Source organism: Pleuronectes platessa, chromosome 4, assembly GCF_947347685.1.
Source record: "Pleuronectes platessa chromosome 4, fPlePla1.1, whole genome shotgun sequence".
In the NCBI taxonomy this organism is placed as follows: domain Eukaryota; kingdom Metazoa; phylum Chordata; class Actinopteri; order Pleuronectiformes; family Pleuronectidae; genus Pleuronectes; species Pleuronectes platessa.
Window position 1 is genome coordinate 21,427,424 of NC_070629.1, and position 24,011 is coordinate 21,451,434.

Here is a 24,011-nt window from a genome sequence, read left to right on the forward strand (position 1 = left end):
AGTTTCAGAAAATAAAAGCTTCGATCTCCTTGACAACTATGTACTTGTGCATACATGTATCTGTGTGTGTGTGTGTGTGTGTGTGTGTGTGTGTGTGTGTGTGTGTGTGTGTGTGTGTGTGTGTGTGTCTTGGTGAACAGGTGTCATGCTGGGATTCACTGGCCTATTAGAATGCATTAGAGTGTAAAAGGTAAAGGTCAGTGAATTATCAGCCAGAGTTACGCAACTCTGTTCTGTTTATGTGGCCTAATAACCCAGAGCCCTGCCACACACACACATACAGACACACACACACACACACCCACCCACACACACACACACACACACAAAGATAGCCAAAACCAATTGTGCTGAGCTGGATGTTCATATCCATTCACACAGTGTATAATATTTTGACACATGGAAAATCCTGTCGAACTTCAAAGGGATAAATAATCATATTATCTGTGTGCTGTGATTGGTCCACACATAGGAAGTCTATTTCTGTTCAAGCCTTCCTGTCACGTCTCACGTTTCTTCTCTTGTGATCAAGTATTGAGAAAATAGGAAGAGAATTCAGGGCTCCTCGTTTTACTCAGCTTTTTATAACAACGGCCTATTTTTATCCTGTTTCATGTTTTTTCCGACAACACTCATTGGTTGTCTATGTTCCACAGACCAGATGCATAGGCAAGCCATGGATTTTATCAGCCAATCCTATGCAAGGCAACACATACACCTGCATGTCACTTGCCATCAACTACATGAGCCGTCATTTCGGTCCATGAGCTTGGAAGCGAAACCAACTTCTCTATCCCTCTAACCAGGACTGATGTATTTTCAATGAGAAATCAGCCAAACAGGTCACACGTTATTCCCTCTCTCCACTCTTTAGCTCAGGCACATCTCCACTAAATAGATGTGGCCAGGTGATTACCACGGATGGAAGAACAGACAGAGCCGGTCGGACAGTCCCCATCGATTGGGCTCAGAGGAGAGGAGAGGAGAGGAGAGATGGAAAAATGTACTGTCTTTCATCATGAGAAATGTTTCATGATAAACAGCATAATTTGCATAACTATGTCGAAAAGCCAGAACTTGGAATGTACAAATGCATGCACACGCACTATAATGTACATCTTAGAAATTGGTAATTAATGTTTGCATTCCTTCTCATGTTATTTTTTTACTTAGCACACTATATGTTGCTTCATTGCCTTTCCACTGATAATCAGAGAGGCGTCCAATAGCTACATTCAGGCTGAGAAGAGCACAAATAATATTAGGGCAATGTGAAAATACCGATTTGCTCTTCTACTCTAGATGCACTTCTGTGGAGCTTGCTGCTCATAGTCTGAAAAAAAAAAAGCTTCAAATCTAAAAGGTTTAATGCAACAAGACAGATAATTATGCACATAGATCACGAGATGACCTCCGGGCAAACAACAGCCTTGATCTATGCTCATATTCCGTCACTTCTGCCAGTGTTAACTGCTATGAACCATTATGATTAACTGCGGTTATTTGCAGGGTCTGAAATCATAACTGATTTGTCTCAAACGTTTAAACGCCAGAACAGGGCAAATATGTAAATGTGTAGTCACCTCACATTTACAACCCCTCTGCAGTCATTAAGTGTTTATATTAATAATAATAGCTCAGGTCCTTGACAGTGCCTCACAGGTGCAAGTGCTATTGTTCCACTGCCCAGTCTATTATTTAGAACTTGTCAGCTGTTTATCGGGGTTGTACGCTGAGCTCAGCAGATGTTGAGGAAACGGACAAAGACGCAAACTCTTCAGGAAATTTGTGTCTTAGTGCACACCACACTGTTGTCATTAGACAAGTCACTTAACAAAACACAAAGTGTTGTGATTCAGCTATAAATTATCCTTTTTCTTTTGGCTAGCTGGTACTGGTCGGGGCTTATCAATTAAAACCCAGGTGTACCATTGTGGGATTCTGTTGCTGAAGAACCAAGACAGAGAGAAACGACCACACATGGGAGCAACTACTGTCTTTTACCGTGTGATACGAACCGACGTCTGCCGCTAGCCGGGCTGGCCACTCGTGGGGAGCTCTCGATCGGAGCTAGCAGCTGTTTGCTGACCCGAGGTAAGTTCAGTGAACCCAAACAGCAAATTAAATAAATGCCGGCTCACAACCTCATTTTCCATCTCTGACCGACGATTGGGCCGAAGGCTCCAAAACACAAGACGATTCCCTGAAAATAATAAGCAAACAGCTGGAGACGCGGCACAGATACAAGGAGCACAGGGGGGAGAAGGAGGTGAATACAGAACATCACACTCTTCATCTCAGCCAGCCATTATTATTATTCACCTTGTTTTACATCCTCCTGAAAGGAGCTCTCAGAGGATACAGTAAATGTACTTTGCCTTTCAAAATCTCAATTAAAACCGGAGCTGACTGCTCTAGCCTTTTTTTAAATCTTCTCCACCAGAGTGACGTGAGGTGGATGAAGACCGTTTGTGCATTTGTGGGCTCGCTGTGACACAAACGCTTTCTCTTTCTCGTTCAAGAGCAGTCAGGCCTTGTTTTTCTATCTGTGCTGCTGTGCAGACAGGTATTATTTGTCAGTGATGGATCAGTATATCCACGGGGGGTTGATTTCTGTCTGGGCTCGAGCAATAGTTAGCGGGAGGTGGGATCAGGGCCTCAGATCCCCCCAGCAGAGCGATCCAGATACGGGGGGAAAACTGCCTGCTGCAGATGCCATTCGCCCCCCCCCCCCACCCTTCCCTTTGATACATCCTCTGTTGGCTTTTTCAATTAACTTCCTGCCATCTTTAGGAGAGCGATGAGAGTTTATCCTGTGTGATCACATTAGGCCAGTGAGCAAAAAATGAGCTGAGCAATGGCCTCTCCTCACCCGGCGGTAGAAGGTCAGGTCTGTCTAATGTGCTCTAAATTTCCAGCTGCCGTGTGAGACGTCTCTTCTCCACTTGTCGAGCTCCCACAGCTGCTTATTGAATAATCGCTCAAAAAGTATCTCAGCCCTTTATTGTGGCCATTCAATCAGCTGAGATGAGCGGGCGTCGCTCTGAAGAGAGAGACTTTTATTCTCCCCGTCGACAGATCTGCAAAGACAATACGAATCAATGATGCATTTGTCTTTCTCCTCAATTTGTCAAGCTGCTGGTTGGAGGAAAGTAACCTGAAAATTATACATCATTGACATTAACATACAAGCTCGGATTCTGAGTGCTTAAATGAAATGATCAGTAAACAAATCAGCCAACGCTCCATCCTTATACTCTTCAAATTAAAATAAATTACAGCCTGTACATGGCAGCGTCCTCAGCGTCAAGAGACAGTGACACTTGTTGTCGTTCACTAAAAGCTCCATCCATGCACCATCCAATCAGCCTCATTCAGCCCCAGCCTTTCACTGAGGTGGATGCGTGGAGGTCTTTCACTTATCTAAATATGGCAGCGGGAAAATGATTATCACACTGATTAATTAATTGTATTTTGGTGCGGCTGATTGCAGCTTTAAGAACTCTGCTTTTGTACAAGGGCCATTGTAGGGAGGTTTTACAATAGAGAAAAGAAGCCTGGGTGTTGAGAGGAGAGCGGCAGGCTGCACGCCCACCAACCGGGGCCCAAAACAACAGCGCTGGCTCCTCCAAGTGGTGCTGCAACCACTAGACACCACAGCAGGAGGAAAAGGAAAAAAGAAGAGGAGTCTCAACTTCATTGGATATTATCTTGAGAGGAGAAACCCGACTGTGAGCCGGATCTCCGCCAGCCACCACCTTTGTTTTGCTGACCTTGTCTCGTCCTTTCCACCAAGAGCCACCACTAAGTGCCGCAGCAATCCCTCCATCCGTTCATCACATAAATCAGCCGCCATCACGACACTGGAGCACTGTCACCTCCTGTCAGACAATCACATATTCACTGGAACTCCCAGGCATGCCAACATACATGTGAACACACATACACACACACACACACACACATGCCCTTGAATTGCACCCTGCAGATAATAGATGAGGCCTGTCCCTGCATTGGAAGGAATTGTGACAGTTGTTATTCTTTGCTTGGAATCTCCACACTTGATCTCGTGCAGCGGCTGTATAATTTACCCTCAAGTGTGCACAAATTGAAAATGGCTGAACAGCTCAATTTCCTCTCCATTCACTCCCCTGGAACTCTGTTGACAGTGACGAGCCCTTTGTAGCAACTCGAAACCATTTCACGGCGACTGGACGAGGCACGGAGACACAATAACATTTACTTGAAATGTAAATTAGCTCTCGCACCTGCAGGCTCCTTGAAAATAATTGTGTTTCATTGCGTCTGTCGTCTGACGGACACAAGTGTTCGTCACGCGTTTCTTTGTTTGGTTTTTTTCTGCTGTGAAATTGGGGTCATCAGATATCGGGAGTATTTCTGAAAAACAGTCCGATATACATCACTGCATCGATAATGAGGCCGGATCTGATTAAAATAACATTGAATGACAATAAATGAATTTTTTATATAATTCTCACTGAAATCTTTCAAATAAAAAACAAACACTGCCTTTTTTTAGTTTTTTTTGCTGTTGTCTTTTGGAAAGGAAAAAGCTCCAGCAAGTAAAACCTAAAACTTATTGTAGAGAATGACTGTTGGGTTATTTTGTCTACATGTGGACCTTGTTGTGTATTCAGCTTAACTCCCATTAACTATCTGCTGAGCAATAAATTAAATGTGATGACGCTGCACCTGGTAGGATTTCATCCCAAAATGTGACTGCATCATCACCATGATAGAGAAAGAAACACATGTTATCACCACCAACTGAGAACATTTACCCCAAAAAATTTCACTGGAATTCATGAATTAAGTCAAGAAACTCTCTTCACCTGGTGACAAATTTGCTAAGCCTCATGTAGATTGTGCAATCAAGGGTTATCACGACTTTTGTATCACAACTAATCACACGCAAAAGTTCAGTTTACTCGTCATGAGGAACATCATCAGGTGGAAACAGTTGTATAATATTCTCTGTGACTCCGGGTGGAGTTTTCCAGAGTTTAACTTCAATATACAGAATCATTCAGTGAGAATGTGATGAAAGATGTTGAGTTTTGGGAAATATATGCCCTGGAGTTTGTAATATAATAATAGAATATAATCTGCTGCCTTTATTTCAAGCATAATGTTTTAAAGTGTCTCAACTTAATTTAAGTGCAATACTGAATCACTGGACAACCCTTTAAACTATGATAATCATGACTTCACATTGTTTTGCAAAACCTCACTTCAACATCAGTCCAATATATTGTAACCCTGATATATTAGCAGAGCTAGTTTGGAAAGTAGTGGAGCGCAAAGGCCCAACAGTTCCCTTAAAATGACAAATTATGTCCCGTTTAATGTTAAAGGACAGATAAAAAAATAATTAGTTAGCCAAAGTTTAACAGATTATTTTTTGGCCCATTCCCAAACCTTCCATCAAAGATCATGGAAATCTGCTCAGTAGATTTTGCGTAATCATGCTGATTAAGAAAAAAACTACCAAACACAACCTCCTTGTCTGAGGTAACCCTCTTAACACACTTGAGGGGGATACACTAAACCATTTATCAATTCTACTGTTATTCAATTAGTTCGGACATAAACTGTTGCCTGTAAAGTAAGAATCAACATTTTATTTTACTGCCATTTCTTTTAAAGGCCGATTTACCAGCTCTCTGGATGAAAGAGGCTGTTGTCTGTGGCCTTTAAGATTCTACTCTTCCTGCTTGTGTCTTATACTGCTGACTGAAGATTAAGGAAGTCTTTGTGTCAGCAGCAGTTTATTGGTCACCGTGGACCAGTTCAACCGGAGGCTGGGCTGTGAACAGCCTGCACTAAATTACCACACACTGTCACAGTCAGTAGAATAGTGTGGTGTGCATTAACACTAGAGAACAAACGACACGCTCAGCAACAACTTTATCCACATCAGAAAAACGACATACTTTAAAGACTCACACAGAGCAAATTAAATAATACATTTTGTAGATTGATGAAAACAATGGGCTGCACTGCTTTGAAGTTGCAGCAGGGGGACCCAGAGAGCTATATTTGCCATTACTCCTGGTACACTATAATAAAGAAATGGTACATAATAATACTACATTCAAATATATATATATATTTGAATAATGATGATTAATTTAGAAAAATAATTAGCAACGACAATAATAATAATTTTAATTTCACTGCAGCTTTCTGGACCTTATAATGTGTCAAGTATTAATGAATAAAAATGAGATTAGGAGACACAAACAGAGATCAATGTATATTATACAGCATTAATAATAATGCATTATACTGTACATCCAGCAGTTAGAGTTCCGCTGATGTAAAGATGCAGTTTCAAGGATTTCTAGATTGTTGTTTTTCTCATCTTGAACTGAAATTAATTGCCGTTTCCATACCGCGCACGCACACGCACACACACACACACACACACACACACACACACACACACACACTGTCTACTACCCCCATCATTCCTATAGACGTGGCCTACTATACTGCCTTATGACATCAGTGACTCAGGGCAGTGGCCCTGCAGAGCTGGAGGGATGAGTCACTCAGGCACACAGCTCGGCAGCAGGCTGAACCCAGCCTGAATCTCTCCCATCACATGGGATTCAATATGGACGGCTGACGACTGAGCGAACGCTGTTTTCTGTGCTGTTCAACGTAAAGGTCTTGAAAACCAGTTTTTCTTCCCAGCTAATGTCCTGGTTATAGGCTGAGAATAACTGTTAGTATAATTAAAGCTGTCTGCCTCACCATCCTCTTCCATATGTTTATATGAGATCGTGTGAACACCGCTAGTAAACCAATAGAGAGATGCGTTTATGTTAGTGTGATAACATTAATCAAGCTTTAAGAATGATTAGAAGAAGCCTTTTCTATTCAATTAAGACAAAATCAACTGCAGGACATTGTCATCATATAATAAACAAGGATACAATCTAGTTTACTGTCATGTACTGCTTCTTATTATGAAGCTCACAGTACAGTCCTATCATCAGAGGTTTCCTGCACTCACACACACACACACACGCACACACGCACACACAAATGCACACACACACACACACACACACACACACACACACACACACACACATGCACACACACACACACACACGCACACAGACACGAGAAAAGAAACCTGACTCTGCATCTGAGCACAACTGAACATCGGGCAGTTTCATGCAGTTGCTCAGAAACCTGGACTCTCTATCCATGTGTGTTAAAAACAAGATATGACAAGAGAGTTGTTAAAAGGTCCTATTTAATTAGGGAGGATTTGTTTTTACATCATCTCTCAAAATGTTCTATGTCTTGGTTTGTTTTGTTTTCTGGTTTTTCTCTACTCTTTGTGAAGCTTGACTTACTGTGTGAATCTAGTTTTCGTATTAACAACTTTTTTTTCCCGTTTGTACTATTTCATACTTTGTTGATAACTTGGTAGCCATGTTTTCACAGTTTCACAGCTTCTTCCATTGAGAACTTCAGAGAACGACTGTCGTTTTCAACCATTATTTGATGTGTGTTTAGCTGATTGTGCGTCTACACACATAGTGATGGCAGAATATAGTGTTTCAGTCCCTGGGGATCCACACACGTCAACAACACTATCTTCAAAGCCAGAGTTTGAGCATCAGACAAAAATCCCTTGCAAACTTCCCTCCAGAGTATTGTACCGCAGTTCCTTTGAGCTGTCCTGAGAAATGATGGTGCACAGAAATGATGGTGCGTGTGGTGGAGGAGCTCCCTCCCCTGGGTGGGTGATGTGGACGTTACTCTGGGTTAAGGTAAGCAAAGCAGACAAACCAATCAGCTGAGCTTAAATCTGTCACAACTCTGCCGCTGTGAGGTGATTTGTCGTCTCTGATCTCTCGTCATGTTATGTAAAACAGGCTCCCGTCCTCTGAGCCCTAATTTGGTCCTGGCTCACAAGAGGGGGAGCCAGAGAGCTGACACAGATCTGTAATCTTATTTTTATCAAAACATTTCCGGTGGCAGAGACTCCAGGAGGGAGGGCAGGGCTGATTTCTCTAGTGGACTCGGCAATGAGCAGTTTTGGTTGGTTTGAAAAGGCACCAACACCGGAGGGAGATGTTGGCATCTTGTGGGCAAACAACAGACGACCATAAAACCAAATGGATTCCAGCAGAAGCAGTAACATCCGGCTTGTTCATCCAGAAAAACACATTTTGCAATAATTAGAGCTCAGCCAGTGTCTCTTTGATGATTCAGAATGAAAGTGAAATAGCAGAACAGATTTATAACCCTTCTCTCTACACTCGGTTATGTAAACTATGTAATTGGTGCATGATAATGTAAAGATGGACTTTTTTTCATCCTGGATTTTTCTCAACAAGTCAACGGAAAAGTTCACTAGACTTCACAGAAGCTCATTTCACCAGAAACCTTTATTAAAGGTGACCTCACACAGCTCTTATTGTACATGCGTCTATCCATTAAATTACGCACGGTACAATAAGTTTGTAACTAGAACATTTGTGCATCTGATTTATGAGATGGAGATGAGTGTTCACCCATCTTCATGCTACAGATCAACATGTTAAGAGACACGAGATTCATTTAGGTTCAGCCCGAGGCGTGTGAGCCGACATCCTTACATGATTACGTCGAATTAGACCCCGAGACCTGACTTCACTCCTCCACCCTCTGTGGTGAGGCGAGGAAACAGGGAGTGGGAGTACGAAGGCTAAATAAGATGGTGACATTTAAGAGCGGAGAGCATTTATCATGGTTGAACCAGGAAACAAAGGAAACCAGGAGCAAACAGACATACAATAATGTTCCCTTATTTTCTCTACACAAGGAAATCCATGTTGTAATAGTTAGGGGGTTAAGTATATGGACCAATGTGCAGTTTTGTTTTATATCAATGAGAGATAAATGGGATCAGGCGGAGGATAAGAACCTGATGTAAAAGTGATGATCTTGTCAAGTCCTCTCTAAATAGGAAGGAAACCATTGTGATAATAAATGTGGGGGGTAGTTTGGGGGTTAAGCGTCTTGCCCAAGGACACTTTGGCCACGCCTCCTGAGAGACGACTGGTGCAGGACACCAACAGAGATGATATTTGGACACATGTTTATAGGCTTTGACCATAAACAGTATATATAGAAGGACACACATCTCCACTTTCTTCCACTATCCAGAAATTAAGCCAAGAGATATAAACACTGCCATCTTGTGCAATCAGAGCCAGAATCTGTACAGATGTGATCAGGGGATGGAGCCTATAGCGAGGACGTGCTCGTACATCGTGAGTCAGTCACAGCCGTCAATCCAGACCTTTCTCCCATTTGTAGAGCATCAAATGACTAATTAAAAAGCGTGTGAGTGATAAGAACTAAGCAAACTGACAGAAACCATCCTTGAGCAAAATGTATTTGACGTGTACTTAGATTTTTTTTTGGTCCATGCATCTACTAACATGGAGGAGGCAGAATTTTAGACCTATACGGCAGCCAGCCACCAGGTGGCGATCCTCAGCACCACTTTTGGGGAGCTGTCATTTCTCTGGCTTTGACTCCATCACTCACACACACACACACCAAATTATGTTCAGAATGGAATAGGGAGTGACCATTTCTAATTGTCTCCATGATCCCGAGTCAAGTACAGAGTTGGACATGTGGATTCTATTTGTGTGTCAAACCCCCATCAGCATGTCGCCATTCCCCCGGTAGAGCTCCTCCACACCCAGCAAAGAATTAACTGTAAAGTGAGATGAGTGAGATTTATCTAAATCCTGAAATCCCCCGTCATAGGCAGCAGCTGACTGACTCCACTAATACAGCAGGTAATCTTTAACCGATGTTATAAATGCAGATCCTCTTGTAAGAGATTAAATCTGACAGAATAGCAGCAGCATAAACCAAACAGCTGATCAGATGTTATGGATTTGAAAAATAAAGAGAAGCAGCCACACTAACCAACAGCAAAACCTCTATTCCTACTCATAACTAAACCATGTGTGCAATTAACCAGATCTCACAACCTTACTGTTCTGTATTCACATTTCATTTCTTTTTCTATAATTATTAAATTTCAAGACAGATTGTTCAGGTTTTTGTATCTCAGTGCTTAAACTAAACTAAATTATCATATTCTATAAGCATGAAAGCAACACACAAAACAAAGAGTCAAATAAGATCTGCCAATTCCCAAATGGTTCATAAATAAAAGGGCCAGTTTGGGGGATTTATAACCTATTGGCAGAGAAGTAACATAATATTCACAATTAGGGAATAATAAAACAAAGAATTCTTGTGTTTTCTTAATCTAATAATGAACCCTTAAATCTACATAAGGAGCGGGTCCTGCTTCATGCAGTCCAAACACTGGCTCCAGAGAGAGTGTTTTTACGTTACCTGAAGGCCACTGTAGTTTCTCTATATGTGCTTGGTAGAGAGGGTGAGGTGATGGGTGTTTAGTTGGTTGCATTATCCAACTTCCCCACTAGATCCCACTAAATCGCTGAACCTACATTGAAAGTAAGCAACAATAGCAAATTCCAGATGCAAGATAAACAACTTTAGTCCCAACGGTTGTCTCCCTTGTTGATATTTGAACTGGACAGAACAACCAAATTGACTCAGACTAGGCACCTGACGATTGACCTTTTCCTGAGACATTATTTCTATCATCACACGCGATACTAACAGAAAACTCCATTCATATTCCAGTGAAATGTCACAGAACGTACACTGATTATGACTCACAACAACATTATTTCTCACGAGTTGACTCATAACCAGTTCATGCGTCATCAAGCAGTTGGGAGCTGATGCACATGTTAAAAAGCTGTGAAGACTTCAGTTGGACTTTCTAGTGTGATTAAAGCTAGGGTGGGTAATCCTGGAAAAGCTAGAGAGAGTGGGCCACAGACTGAAAATAAGGCAAACTATACAACCGGATGCGTTCAGGCGAGTTGTTTAGTGACAGGTAGGCAGACGTGTTCATAACAGTCCTGTGACTTTCTTTATTCAGACGACTTTCAGACAAACCTTCCTTTAAGATGTATACATGTCTACATAATGTGAGTAAGGTCAAAATACTCTACATGCCTTATTTTGATTATTGCTTATTGTGAATTTGACCTTATTCCAGTTAAGGTCCTCAGAATATGCTGTTTTCAAGGTAATGTCTTATTCAGACTATTATTTTTGTTATTATATGAATATTGGTGTCTATGTAAAGGTGTCTACTGTATGAAAGTGTGCAGCAGGCTCTTTGTTTGAAATGGCTATAATCTCTTTGGCCTTTTGATATGGGCACACAACATGAGCTAGCTCCTTTCAAGCCTAAATCATAAGTCCGCCCTCATTTCAGGAGGAAACTGAAGCAGCAACAGTGGAAACACCAACAAAAAACTTCCAAGAACTGCCCTTTGACACAATTGGACTGTCGTTAGGTGAGTTTACAAACTGATTTTGAATAGACAAACTTAGTGTAGGTGCATGAAATAAGTGTTTCAGAGAGACGGATGTTTGACACGAGTGTGACAGGAATCATTTACAATGTCCTGGACCTGGCAGGTTTCTTATCAGGGCCCTTACCTGATAAATTATACAGGACACCTGACCAAACGCCCTTGTTTTGATATAGCCTCATGCCAACTGGCAAGCACTCCCTACTGACAACAAAGCACATGGGACGTAGGTGTCACTCACACAATGTAAACTTTGTAAAGACTAAAAGCTGAAGTGAGTCATTTTTGGTTAATTGTGGAGGGGGGGGGGAAAGTCTAATAGCTGCTGCTGAGGGGAAAAGAGTTGTGCAGCCCCTGATGTTTATTCAACCCTTCCTTGCACAAACACTAGCTGTCAAAGGCACTTAACTCCAATTACTCTGCCGTGTGTGCCCGATCCGAGCAACGCGACCGGCCCTCAGCGAGAGACAAGCCGATCTGTTGCAGTGCATCTCCAATCAGTTGTTACTCTCTTTCTTCCCACTATCATATGGTCTTCAAAAACGCTAAATATTCTTATTGTGCAGCTCCTAAACTTCTCAAAGTGGCGTTCAGGATTTCCTGTGTTTTTAAGAGCAACATCAGCGACCCTTGTCCAAACATAGAAAATGTCAGCAGCTGTTTATGGAAACATTTTCCAGTGGCACAGGAAAAAACAAAAGTATTTTATATTTGTTAAACAAGGCACCAGGAAGTGCACTGCTGCGAGATGACCAAACGATGACCAGCGCATACCATCGCCCTCGAGGGACAAAATTAAGCCCCCCCCCACACACATACCCCACCCACCCATCTCCTCCACAATTCAGATCCCACATTACTTGCTCCAGTGTCTGTAAAAGCAGTGCAAGCTCTTACTATGAGTTTAACACAATGACAGGACTTCCAGTGAGACAAGGGAAAGGGAAATGCAAGTGAACCCCAGGTCACAGCTGTTTTTTCTTCTACTCCTGCCTCATGTCCCATGCAGGTCATTCTTCCTGCCTCACGTAACAAAGACGCACACACACACACACACACACACACACACGCAGATGCTGCTGCTGCTGCATGAGACCGAGATCCGCTCCCGCCTCGTCATCGGTTTCGTCACATCCCCGCTCATGTTATTGTACATGACATCAATTAGAAGCTATATCCACCCCCCTGCAGACCAACGTGGCTTCATCGTAAGACGTTGTTCCCCTGATACCATCCAGCTGTGCTGAGGGACGCTGTTTATTTGGCCGTGCAGCAGAGTGGAGGAGACACAGAGGGAGAAGAAGAAGGAGGAGGGGAGGCAAATTTCTCCTTTTTTTTGTCCATGCTGTTTTGGACTTATCTGTGTAAGTCATTATGTGTCATATCAGCGGACAGTCTCAAGGCATGACAGTGTGTTGCCTTTTAAGGGTCTGCAGAGGGAAGAGACTCCATCAAGCTGTTCAAAAGTTACACTTGTGCTCAAATTTATTATCAAACAGCACATCCATCACTGGATTCGTGGCAATTTCACCAAACATCTGATGACAGGGATCATCTCTTACCTAAGCAACAAACCAAGATTCCCCCCCAAAAATCTGCTTCCTGTCACTTTAAAAGTTAAAAACAGATACGTAAAACTAACCGGTGAAAATACCTGGTGAGGATCTTCTGGAAAAGTATGAGATGAGAGAGGATTTGACTTTAACAGAGAACAAGCTCAGTAAATGAGTGATGTTGGACGGAGCAGCAAAGTCCCAGGATGACCTCTAATAGCCTTTAGCACAGGGAGACAGTCCTGCTCGTTGTTATGAGAACATGGTTTCCAATAAAAAGATACTTAAATGCCTTTGGCGATGTTTGCTTAAATGTGTGTGCTAGTGTGTGTGTCTGTGTGTGTGTCTATGTGTATGTATGCCGTTGCACGAGAGCTTCAGAGGTCTTTGCATATTCTCCCTTGCCAGAAGAAAACAGGGGAAAACAAACACTGCCTTTATTACAGTAATGAATCTGCTTTGGGAAGCAGATTATATAATTTTTCCATTGACCCCTACTCACAGAATGCCAGGAATGGCTCAGGGAAACCTGTGACATTTGACTTTGTTGGCACTAAACACCGCAGCCCTCTGCTGATGATTGAGCCCCGACCCCCGAGCCTCGATATACAGCATCACTGACTATATCGGTCATAACTGTTGTTGCTAAAGGAGCCATCTGATCACGACAGAGCCTGATCAAAAACTTGCGAGGACGTTGCCACAGTAAGTTTAGACATCAAAGTGTGCACAGTGCATGCAGACACACACATGCAGCTGCAGAGATGCTTCTTCAGCAGATTGATATTAAGGCATTGCAGTGCAGATGCTCTTTGTCCACTTACAGCACGCACACGCACAGGCACACACACACACACACACAGTGTACATTTGGCCAAACTCATTACTCTGTCTTCCCATTCACTGACAAAGGCAAACACAGACACTCATTCAGAAAAACGACCAGGGGCAACATCAGAACAACAATGCAAGCAGAGGTTCCCTGATCCTCTTCTCTGATGCTGTGTGGTATTAAAGAAGCTGCTGTCGACTCAGCGCACACGTCTCTCTGCCTTCAGTCTGACTCGGCCTGATCTCCACAGTGAGGAGGAGAGACCACACGGGTCAGAGTCTCATGATTACAGCCGGGGATGCTCAGGTGAAACAATGAGCTCAGTGTGACGCTCTCTCACAGATTCATTCACGTGGATCTGAAGTGCAGGCTGGCAATCTGACAGTGTGTGTTTGCATAGTAGAGGTCAGGTCCAAACAAGGCTCCCTGTGTCGTACGCTGCAATGAAGCAGCTCGGAGACGACAGGCTGAGAGACAGGGGGACAGGTAGTTCATGGACACTACAGGCGAGGAACTGCCGACAGGAGGAAGCCGCTAGTTTGGACATTCTTTGTGGACGTCTTTTGTCCCAGCTTTTTTTTTTTGTCAAATTCTTCAATCTGAGTTAAATAAGGTAGAGCCGCCAAGGCCAAACAGTCCCCTTAGGTTCCACACCAAATCCATCACGTTCATTGGGACATAGTTGTAAAACCACATATAGATCTTCTAGATCCAAAATACTAAAAGGCTGGACAAGGAATACATTTCAATTTATGATCAATTAAGTCGTTTATTTGTTTTTGCTCACTTTGAAGTATCCCCTCGTGTCTCGAGTGTGCTGTGAGTTTTTCACATCTTCATCTTGGCAAGAAAGGCAGAAAACATGGGTCCAAAATTGTTTGACTATTTCTTTGATTTAAAACTGTTGAGAGTAACTTTGAGCGCATATAAATCCAATTCAATCGAGCCGCACGGCAAACTGCACCCAATCAGGAACATGAACATGCTGGACTTATTTCATCACATATTTCCTGTGACATCTGCGAAGACGTCCAAAAGAACGTGATACAAATATTCCTGGATCTGCCGCTTTGTCCGCATCCCTGCCAAAATTTAACGGACTCTTTCTTGGCCCATGTCCCATCCTTCCACCCAGTTTTGTGGAATTCCTTTCAGTGGCTTTTACGTAATCCTGCTGACAAACAAACCAACCCACAAACAAACAAACAGAGCAGGGATGAAAACATAACCTCCTTTGTGGAGGTAAGAATGTGATTTGAAGAGCTGACATGGCAAGCTGGTTTTTATGAGACCAACTTCATAGCTATGCCATCTGAGCACCTGCGAGTGGGGGGGGGCTGGCAGATGAAACACAAACAAGCTCCATGTGTTCGGATCCGGTCGGCTGCCAATTCTGCATCACAGAACTTTTTTTAAACTCACTCTCCCTGCTTACATACGTCACAACATTTGCAAAGTCTGTTTCCTTGTTTGAATAAACAACATTTGTAATGTTGTTAAAACTTTAACAAGCTGCTTTGACTGCTAGCGTGATAAGAGCGTGTATGGAAATCAGGGGATTATCTCTGTGACTGATCAGCGGAGGTGATAACCCTCTTAAAAAGGGAACTGTTCCTGCCACGTGTGGATGTTTGACGAGGAAAGAAAGTAACACATGTTAGCACTTTCCACCTCCACACAAAACAGACACACACTGAGGGACACATGGCGCGCCTACTCCTATTGCCCCCCCCCCCCCCCCCCCCCTGTGTGTGCCATCACCTCCCCTCCCCTCGGGGTCTAAAAGAGGGGGCATCAGGATGTATTAATCTTTGTTTACATTGGAGTCAGACTCTAATGCAAACAATGGCCGTGTCACGTCCCTGAATTTATGGGTGACTGCAGCACATTTTGGATCAGGCCTATTTATAGCAGACTATCCACTGCCATCATCACCAGCAGCAGCAGCAGCAGCAGCAGCAGCAGCCTGAAAGTCACACCACCAGGAGAGTTTTTTAGGGAGGTGTGGGGGGGGAGAGAGAGTCCTTGAGCTCCTCTATCAGTGAGGAGCATTGCAGTACGAAGTTTGCTGCTGATGAGCTTCTTGTCACCGTGAAGTCGCACTGCACCGCTCCCTCCAAACCCCTGAAGCACAAGGCTGCTATGGACAGAGACAAGACACTTTGAAAGACACTGGACGCAAAACACACACTCTTGAGAGATCACATGCTGCCTGCATGTAAACACACACACACACACACCTTTCAAGTGCAAGTTGAGTGTGTGCATTCGAACTGTGCAGAGGAGGAGCTGCTGTGTGTGTTTACAGTCTGATGTCACATTAAAGCAAAGTGCTGTGTCCCCTTTTTCATCCAACAGCAGCCACCACACTACTTCTGCCAGAGTTCAGAAAGAGAGGCTGAGAACTTACTTTTTATCCTTTGGAGAAACTTCCAGGAAGAGTTAACTTATTCCACTGCGTCCCTGCCTGCTCCCAATCAGAGAAGAGACCAAAACAAAGTTGAGTGTGAGCTGCTCATCTCCCACCACCACACACACACAGAGATCCACCTCCTCCTCCTCTTCCTCCGCTGCTGCTCGCTGACTGATGATGCTGTCTGCAAATAAGGAGGAGGGAACAAAGCTCTGAGCTCCAAGGCCCAGCAGCCAATCACGGCAGAGTGCTTCCTGCCTCTCGGCCAATCGGGTGCCTCTGCTTCTCCAGCCCCACCCACAGACCAACCCCCCATTCCACCCCTCTTCTCCTGGAAGTTCCCATAGTTGAGGAGAAGAAGAGTGTGGCAGTGCTACAGTGAAGCTGGGCAACAAAACAATATCATAATTATAGAGAAATGTACTTTTAATAAATAGCAATATAAGAAAAGATGTATTATGCTCTGTGTTGAGACCTCAGATGAGTAATTTATTATTATTTAAGCGCATAGATCAACATTTATGGAAGCATACTTTAATTTGTTTGCCTTTCTCATCTAGATTTGGATGTGAAGATGTGTATCATTCTCATTCGGTTCATGAGAAGATGGATGTGGGTTTGTATATTCTGTGTTCATGTTGTCCTGGTGTCTGCAGGGGGTTTTCTCCAGGTTCCTCCCATCGTACAAACACACGCGGTTTAGATTAATTCATCATTGACTGTGAGCGTGAAGGCTCGCTTGTGTTTGTACCTCGGCCCTGTGATGTGCTGGTGAGCTCTCCACGACGGGCCCTGCTTCATGCCCAACTTCGGCTTATTGAGGTATTTGTATCCAGAGATTCATTAAAAGTGTTTGTCCAACTTCTTTGGATCTTTTCATGGAAAACTTACTCAGAAATGGAAACATTCCCAAAGAGAAATAAACCCCGAATGTGGTTTCACATATCAGTGGTAGTCGACATAGTCGCACACCCACACATGAACTGGCGGCTCCCAGAGATGATGGGAATCTTAAGCTTCAGCGACAATGAGGACTAACAGTGCACCCTGAGAGAGACATGGATTCTTAATGTTCTCGGTGTGTAACAACACACTGATGAGGCAGATGTGGTTTGTGTTGCAGAGCCTGGGGATATTTGCTCGACTTGTAAACTGCTGAAACAGAGTCTGTCATGTTTATTTATTTAAGTGACACACACTGACGCACTGAAACACACATGCACACACACACACACACACACACACACACACAGTCAGACACCTTGATTTACACCCTGGAACTGTTGGAGGCTCAGTGTTTGGTCGAGAGAGATTCTCACCTCAGCCTGGAGGTGAATTAAAGTGGGGCAGGAGTCTGAGCTGTTAGGAAGTTCATCTGGAACATTTGGATCAGGATCAGACATAATAAACTTTGTACACAAATCTTTGTGTGATAATATTCAAGTAGCCAAGTATCACTAACAGTCGACACTTTGATGAGAGGATTGATACGGTTATGCATTGTGATACCAGTATATGAACATACTTACCATACCAGGAGTGAGGTAGCTGTGGGCAGGTCGTCCTCCACGACTCCTCCAGCCCAAGTGCCAAAGTGTTTTTGTGAAGATACTGAACTCCGACTTGCCGCTGACAGCTGTATCAACAGCTTTGTGACTGGTGTGTGATAGAAAAAAATGCATAGTCTTGTATGAGCGTTTGTGGGAGTTGGTGATTGTGGCTCGGAGGGTAAAGCGCTTTGAGGGATCAATAGGACTGGAAAAAGGGCTGCAGCCCATTCAGCAGTACATTTAGTCTCAGCAGTGGAGCGAATGAGGGCAGTCTTGAAATGTTCACCCATTCACACACACATGTATCAATCTGCAGCAACTTCTCTATCACACATCGCTCACACATTGTCGGCCACTGGAACAAATAGAGTTCAGTGTCTTGCTCAACTTTACTTCAGCATGCAGAATGGAGGGTGGGAATCGAACTAATCCGCTTTTGGATAGTGGATGACCCTCTCTACCTCCTGAGCCGCAGCCACCCCAAGCACACGACTTCCACACCAGAGCCCAGGGGTCGCTTCTATTAGGTTAGGCAACAAACTCCAGAGATCAGGGAGAGATGGAGGTTTGGTCAGATGTCACTTTGGACTTTTTTCTCTATAAAACCCGACCACAATCCTGAACTGCTGTAAGCCTACATACACTATAACCAGAAGGTCTTGTTCATTCTGTTCTCTAAGATCAGATATTTTTCCAGAAAACAAACATGTTGACCCTGAATGATTTTCTTCAATGTCATCATATTTGTTACGGACCAACTGTGTTAACCAAGAACAGTTCCCCATCTTAATAGAAAACATATCAGCTGCTGCTAAAATGATGTTTCCTTGAATCTTTGTTTGTTTGAGGTTATGTTCCGGTCATGTTGATGACTTATATCGAAGCGATGCTGACCACACATGGTTATTGGTGTGTGGTTAGCTCGATGCCACTCTCACGTCTGTTTGATATAAAGCTACAGCCACCAGCCAGTTAAGTCATCTGCTGTTGTCATAACAGTCTTTCCTCATAACTCTGCCAGAAAAACAAATAAGTGGGTTAATCTGAATGAGAGCTCCGCCAAACAACACCGTGTCACCACAGTGATAAATGGAGCTTGACCAGTGACTTGTGTCGGCCTGGAGGAGCTGAATGTCCCTGGTGATGTCATACTGATGTCATCGGCTGGGTTTTATAAGATTGAAATTTACAGCAGATTCCAAACTGGGGTCATAAAAGCCGACAGATGTGGGCTTTCATTAGGCATGAAGGGTCTGATTAAAAAGAAACTTTATGGGAAATGTACAATCAACCAATTTTGCAGCCTGAACCAGACACGGGACTGAAAATCATTGCATCTGAAGATTCTTATATCCAAATTTCTACAAATAAACAGAAGCCCAGTTGTTCCACATGTCCATCTTGACCACTTTATCGAAATCCCACAGTTCGATTCCAGCACGTTTTGCTTCAGCCTACACACACTGTGACTCTCTTACAGGGATGGTGCTCTCTCTCTCTTTAGAGGGTTAGCACAGCATTTTTCCTTCCTTTGCAATAAGCAGGCACAGAGATATGAAATATTTCTAACCTTGTGAGATAATGAAAAGATGAATTAACTCAAACACTTAATTTTACGTCTGATTGTTTTCCAAAGTCACCAAGAAATATGTGAAATAACTCTCAGCATGCTGCACGGTATGAGAGTGTTCGAGGACTTAATAAACTGGATGGGGCTGCAGGTTGAGCTGAATTCAGTCACTGCTGCATGTGCACATGAAATGAAGGTTAACATTGATCACACTGCTGTGCTGCATGAACAGTCTGACGGTAAAACAGTGCAAAGCAGCACACATGTACTGAAACCTTGCATGACAAACATCAGGACTGATCAAATCAAATCAAAGTGTGCACCTCGTGAGCCGCCCCTCTGGACAACTGCTGCCGATTCTGCCTGCTGCTTTTTCTTACAAGTTGTGGAACATGTTCAGCTTTGGGCTCTCGTCCAGTCAAACAGCTGAGAACATCACATTACTCACATTGCATTTGTATTTCTGATTTCAGTGGCCTGTACATTTTCCACAGCGAAGCTTTAAAAAAAAAAAACAATGATGTCAAACAACTGCTCCGATAACACGGAGGGTTCGCAGAAACAGAGAATTATGGGAAAATGCATCTGTGCTGTTGATTCTTTAGAGAAATTCTCAGAACACAGTTTTAGGTAATGTTCCCATCATGACTGAAGAGACTCACATACACACTGAAGGTAATGTGCCTCTTGCCTCATACAAATATTGACCGGGAACAGGAGCAGCTGGAACAGGCAGTTGAACAATACTGATTATATCTGAATCAGACCGGATGTTCAGCCCGGCACGTATAGTTTTGGGACAAAAGCTTTTTCTTTTTAATTTACAGGAATCCTCCTTCTTGACTTGTGTGGAGGAAATTTGACTCTGCAAGACTTCTGAAATAAAGAGAGCTCACCATCGTGGTATTTCAAGTGCACGTTTATTCTTGGGCAGAGAAGGTCAAACAGTTATTGCAGCATCGGGACATGTGAAGATGGATAAGACAAAGAAACAACTTGCTCTTTTATGCAGATAGAGGTTATGAATGTGCGTAAGAATCCGATGTGTGTGTGTGTGCGTAAAGATAAAGTGTGTTTGTGTGACAATGGAGTACAAGGTAAACCACTAGAAGATCAGATTGGTGGGGGACGGCACAGTGAGTCCCAGTGGCTCTGATGTCTGGATACCTCAGAGACTGGCACCTCGTGAATCTAGTAGATAAACGTTATGATAAAACGGCCATGAGGCAGGTCACCAACGGACATCTTGTCAGGTCACACATGCTACGGTCTTCTTGTCACACATGATATGCATAAGCAGAGATAATAGTGTGGTTACGTAAGCATGCAAAAGCACAGCGATAATACATTCTATATTGTGATTATATTCTCTTCCATTGCACTTGTTTTGAGTCACAGGTTTGATTTAACGTTATTTATTTGATGTATTAGGATTACCTAAGGTCCTAAAGGTAAAACAGACAAAGATAGGTCAACAGCTTGGGAAGTGAAGAAATGTATTAGAAGTAAGATGTTAAAGATTTCACTCTCAAACCTGGTTTGTGAATAAGAAGCTGAAGCCAGCAGAGTTAGTTTGACTTCACGTAAAGACAGGAAGCAGAAACCACTGCCTCTGTCCAAATGTCCCACTGTATCATGGTTTTCTAGTTGCATTTGCTGGAGGATACGTTTGATATTCTGTCATAGACGGGTCCTTTATCATTTTTAGGTGGACAGGCGACGTCAGCATATCGTCAAAGTGTGTGATCCTGTGACTCAGGCTGGCAACGGCCTTGACAACCAAACACTGACGGATTGACGCACAAGCAGACCAATCATTTTTGAATTCAGACACGTGCTCAGGATGCTGGGAAAGAAAGAAGTCATCCCACCAAAACTTCCCGAACAAATTTCTATTTGTTTTCACTCTCTTTTTCTGAGGATAAAAGAAACCTGTGTGTATCCATCTCGCATTTTTACCCTTTTCTAGTCTTTATCCTGAGCTAAGATAATCATCATCCGACAGTTCTTCTCATTAAATGCTCTACATATTTTCTAAAACACCAAACTAACTTTGATAAATCTAAATGGTGAATTCCTGTAATCAAAGCCGGCAAGAATGGAACCAGGCAGACAGGGATGTACAAGCAGCAGAGTGGGCGGGACCCTCAGAGGGCGGCCATGCAAACAGGCAGACAGCAAAGCAAGCAGAGTGAAGCTGTACGAAGCCGTCTGGCCCTGAGGCCTCACAGGAGGGGAAGGGGGGGGGGGGGGTGCGCTTCATTGTGAATTTCCATCAAGACATCAGGCAGCGGGGAAAATTAATCCAGAATTACATCTGTAATTGGTCAGAGCAAAGGGAAAGAGTTTAAGTGTTTAATCTGAAAACCCTGAAGGATGGAAGGCTACATGAAGATTCCTCTAGCGCAGGAAAACTATGAAAGCCGGCCGGCTACATACATAACCTCTCTCTGCTGCCTGTTCTTTAGCAGATATGACAGCTCACAGCCACAGAGGCAGCAGCTGACATACACACACACACACACACACAAACACACACTGCCGACCAGACTCACTCTGCTGAGGCCTTATTTGAACACAAGACAGCGATCAATAAATTGGTTTCTGGACAGACGATAAACTGCTGCGTGGTAGATAAGTACCTGGAAAACACCCCTGGGTCTAAAACACATTGTATTTGTTCCACTGCTGCGCGTCACAGAGCTGCTGTGAAAGCTGTGTGTGTGTGTGTGTGGGGGGGGGGGGGGGGGGGGGGGAGAGATATGCTCCTCGTGGGGAGGAGACTGTGAAGTTTAGCCTTAAGGAACAAACGCACAGTTGAAGTCAAGCATCTATTGAACATTCACTCTGCTCTCAGAGTCGGATGCAAAACAAATGTGATTGAGTTGACTTATTCTCCCTTTTTATTTTCACTAAAGGAAGAGATAGAGAGAAAGAGAAAGGGACAGAGGATGATCATGTAGCCAAATACTCACAATTATCTAAAATAGCAATAATAATTCTCAGAGAGCCATTTACTCACACACACACACGCACACACACACACGCACACACACATCTTGCACCATAATCACTTTTTAAAAGGTAGCAAAGATGTGACCAACCAACTTCACCTCCATCAACTAAGCACTTTCTTATAGTTTAATCCCTAAATTCACTCCTCTTATATCAAAGAGTTTGTCTATCAGTGGAACAAGATGACGTTTGGCCTCCTTTCTTCTGTCCATCCTGTTTTTGCTGCTCTCCCCCCCCCCCCCCGGCAGCCTCTGCTCGCTCCCACACTCCCGGTCTCTCTTCTCTTTGTTGATTGTCATCATTTCACTGGAGCTTTTCCAAGGCGCTGTGACCCCCTTGACAAGGTGGAAAATCCGGACATGGATGTATTCTGGCTGTTAAGAAAGCAGACGTGCTCAGACCTGGTCAGTGTTGCACATGATGCGCCTGGAAGCTCCTTGATCCGCTGAATTACAGCGCCCAGAAAGAAAGCAATTACCGTGGATCCTTTGTTCTTCCTCTTATCTGCTATCGGCTCATCCTGTGGACTACTGTGACTCTGACATTTTAAAAGCCCTGTGAATCTTCTTGGCAGGAGACATTGGAGTGAACAGCACCACTGTTCCTGATGTACAGTATGTCACCTTTAAATTGTGGCAATGTGTGACGACGGCAACTTCCCTGAGAGGCCATCGTCAAAAACTCACAAAAAGTTGGTTTCACGACTTGATGATTTCCTCTTTTGTATTAACGACTCCTGTACGTCAATATTTATGAGTCTATAGTTTAACGGACAATGACTCGAAAAACAATCAAAGTCAAAGTTGAAAAATACTTTCAGAATCAGGATTAGTTGAAGGATTTCTCAAAAATAACGGAAACAATTGTTTGGATTTATTTGTTTTCCTGGTACTACTCCTCCACACATACATTCATACAATTGTTAAGCAGATTTAAAACAAAAATTGAAACAGTACTTATTTTGTGGCCTTGTAGGCGACAATATAAGGTGGTGGAAAAATTCTGTTTCTACAAGTTTTGAGTTTTTCCACATACTTTTAGCTACATTTATTTCAATCGTGGTACTTTTACACATCCTCTCGCATGACCTGAATAGTATGGATGATAAAAACACATTCAATGGTCCAAATGGAAATGGATTAGACAAAAATAAGTAATTACCCAAATACAATTAGAGCTCGTTATAGATTCGCTCCGACAGACACAGAAAATAATGCTGAGATAAAATAATCATTTCCAATCTCAGACTGAGTTTGGAGCGCTATGTGTAATAAATAATCATTTGAGGCAGAGATGTAGTTTGTCCGTCGTTAATGATCCGGACATTATTGGACGTATCAGAGGATGTTTTTCTTACTAACAAGCCTCTGCAGTAAAGGGGGGGGGGGGGGGGGGGCAGATGTTGACAATTTGTCTAATTCTACATTTATCGCTTCTGCTATATTCATGAAGCAAATCTGCGTAAAATAATTTGAGCAATCCCAAACATGAAATCACTGAAACGATAAAATATATCTTAATATATATTAACAAAAAACATGATTTAGATAAATATGATGTGGTGAAAGGCAGCAGCAAATCCTCTTCAGTGACTCACCAGCCTG

General features: G+C 43.1%; 1 protein-coding gene across 1 annotated transcript in view; it reads right to left on the reverse strand.

Annotated features, from left to right (window-relative positions):
* The window catches only part of LOC128438489 (cAMP-specific 3',5'-cyclic phosphodiesterase 4D), a 31,552-nt gene extending 15,121 nt beyond the window's left edge, over positions 1-16,431 (reverse strand). The window contains exon 1 of the mRNA XM_053421071.1: positions 16,270-16,431. The gene's annotated coding sequence lies outside the window, so the exon portion shown is untranslated. The remainder of the gene's footprint in view (positions 1-16,269) is intronic.
* Between the last annotated feature and the right edge of the window lie 7,580 nt (positions 16,432-24,011).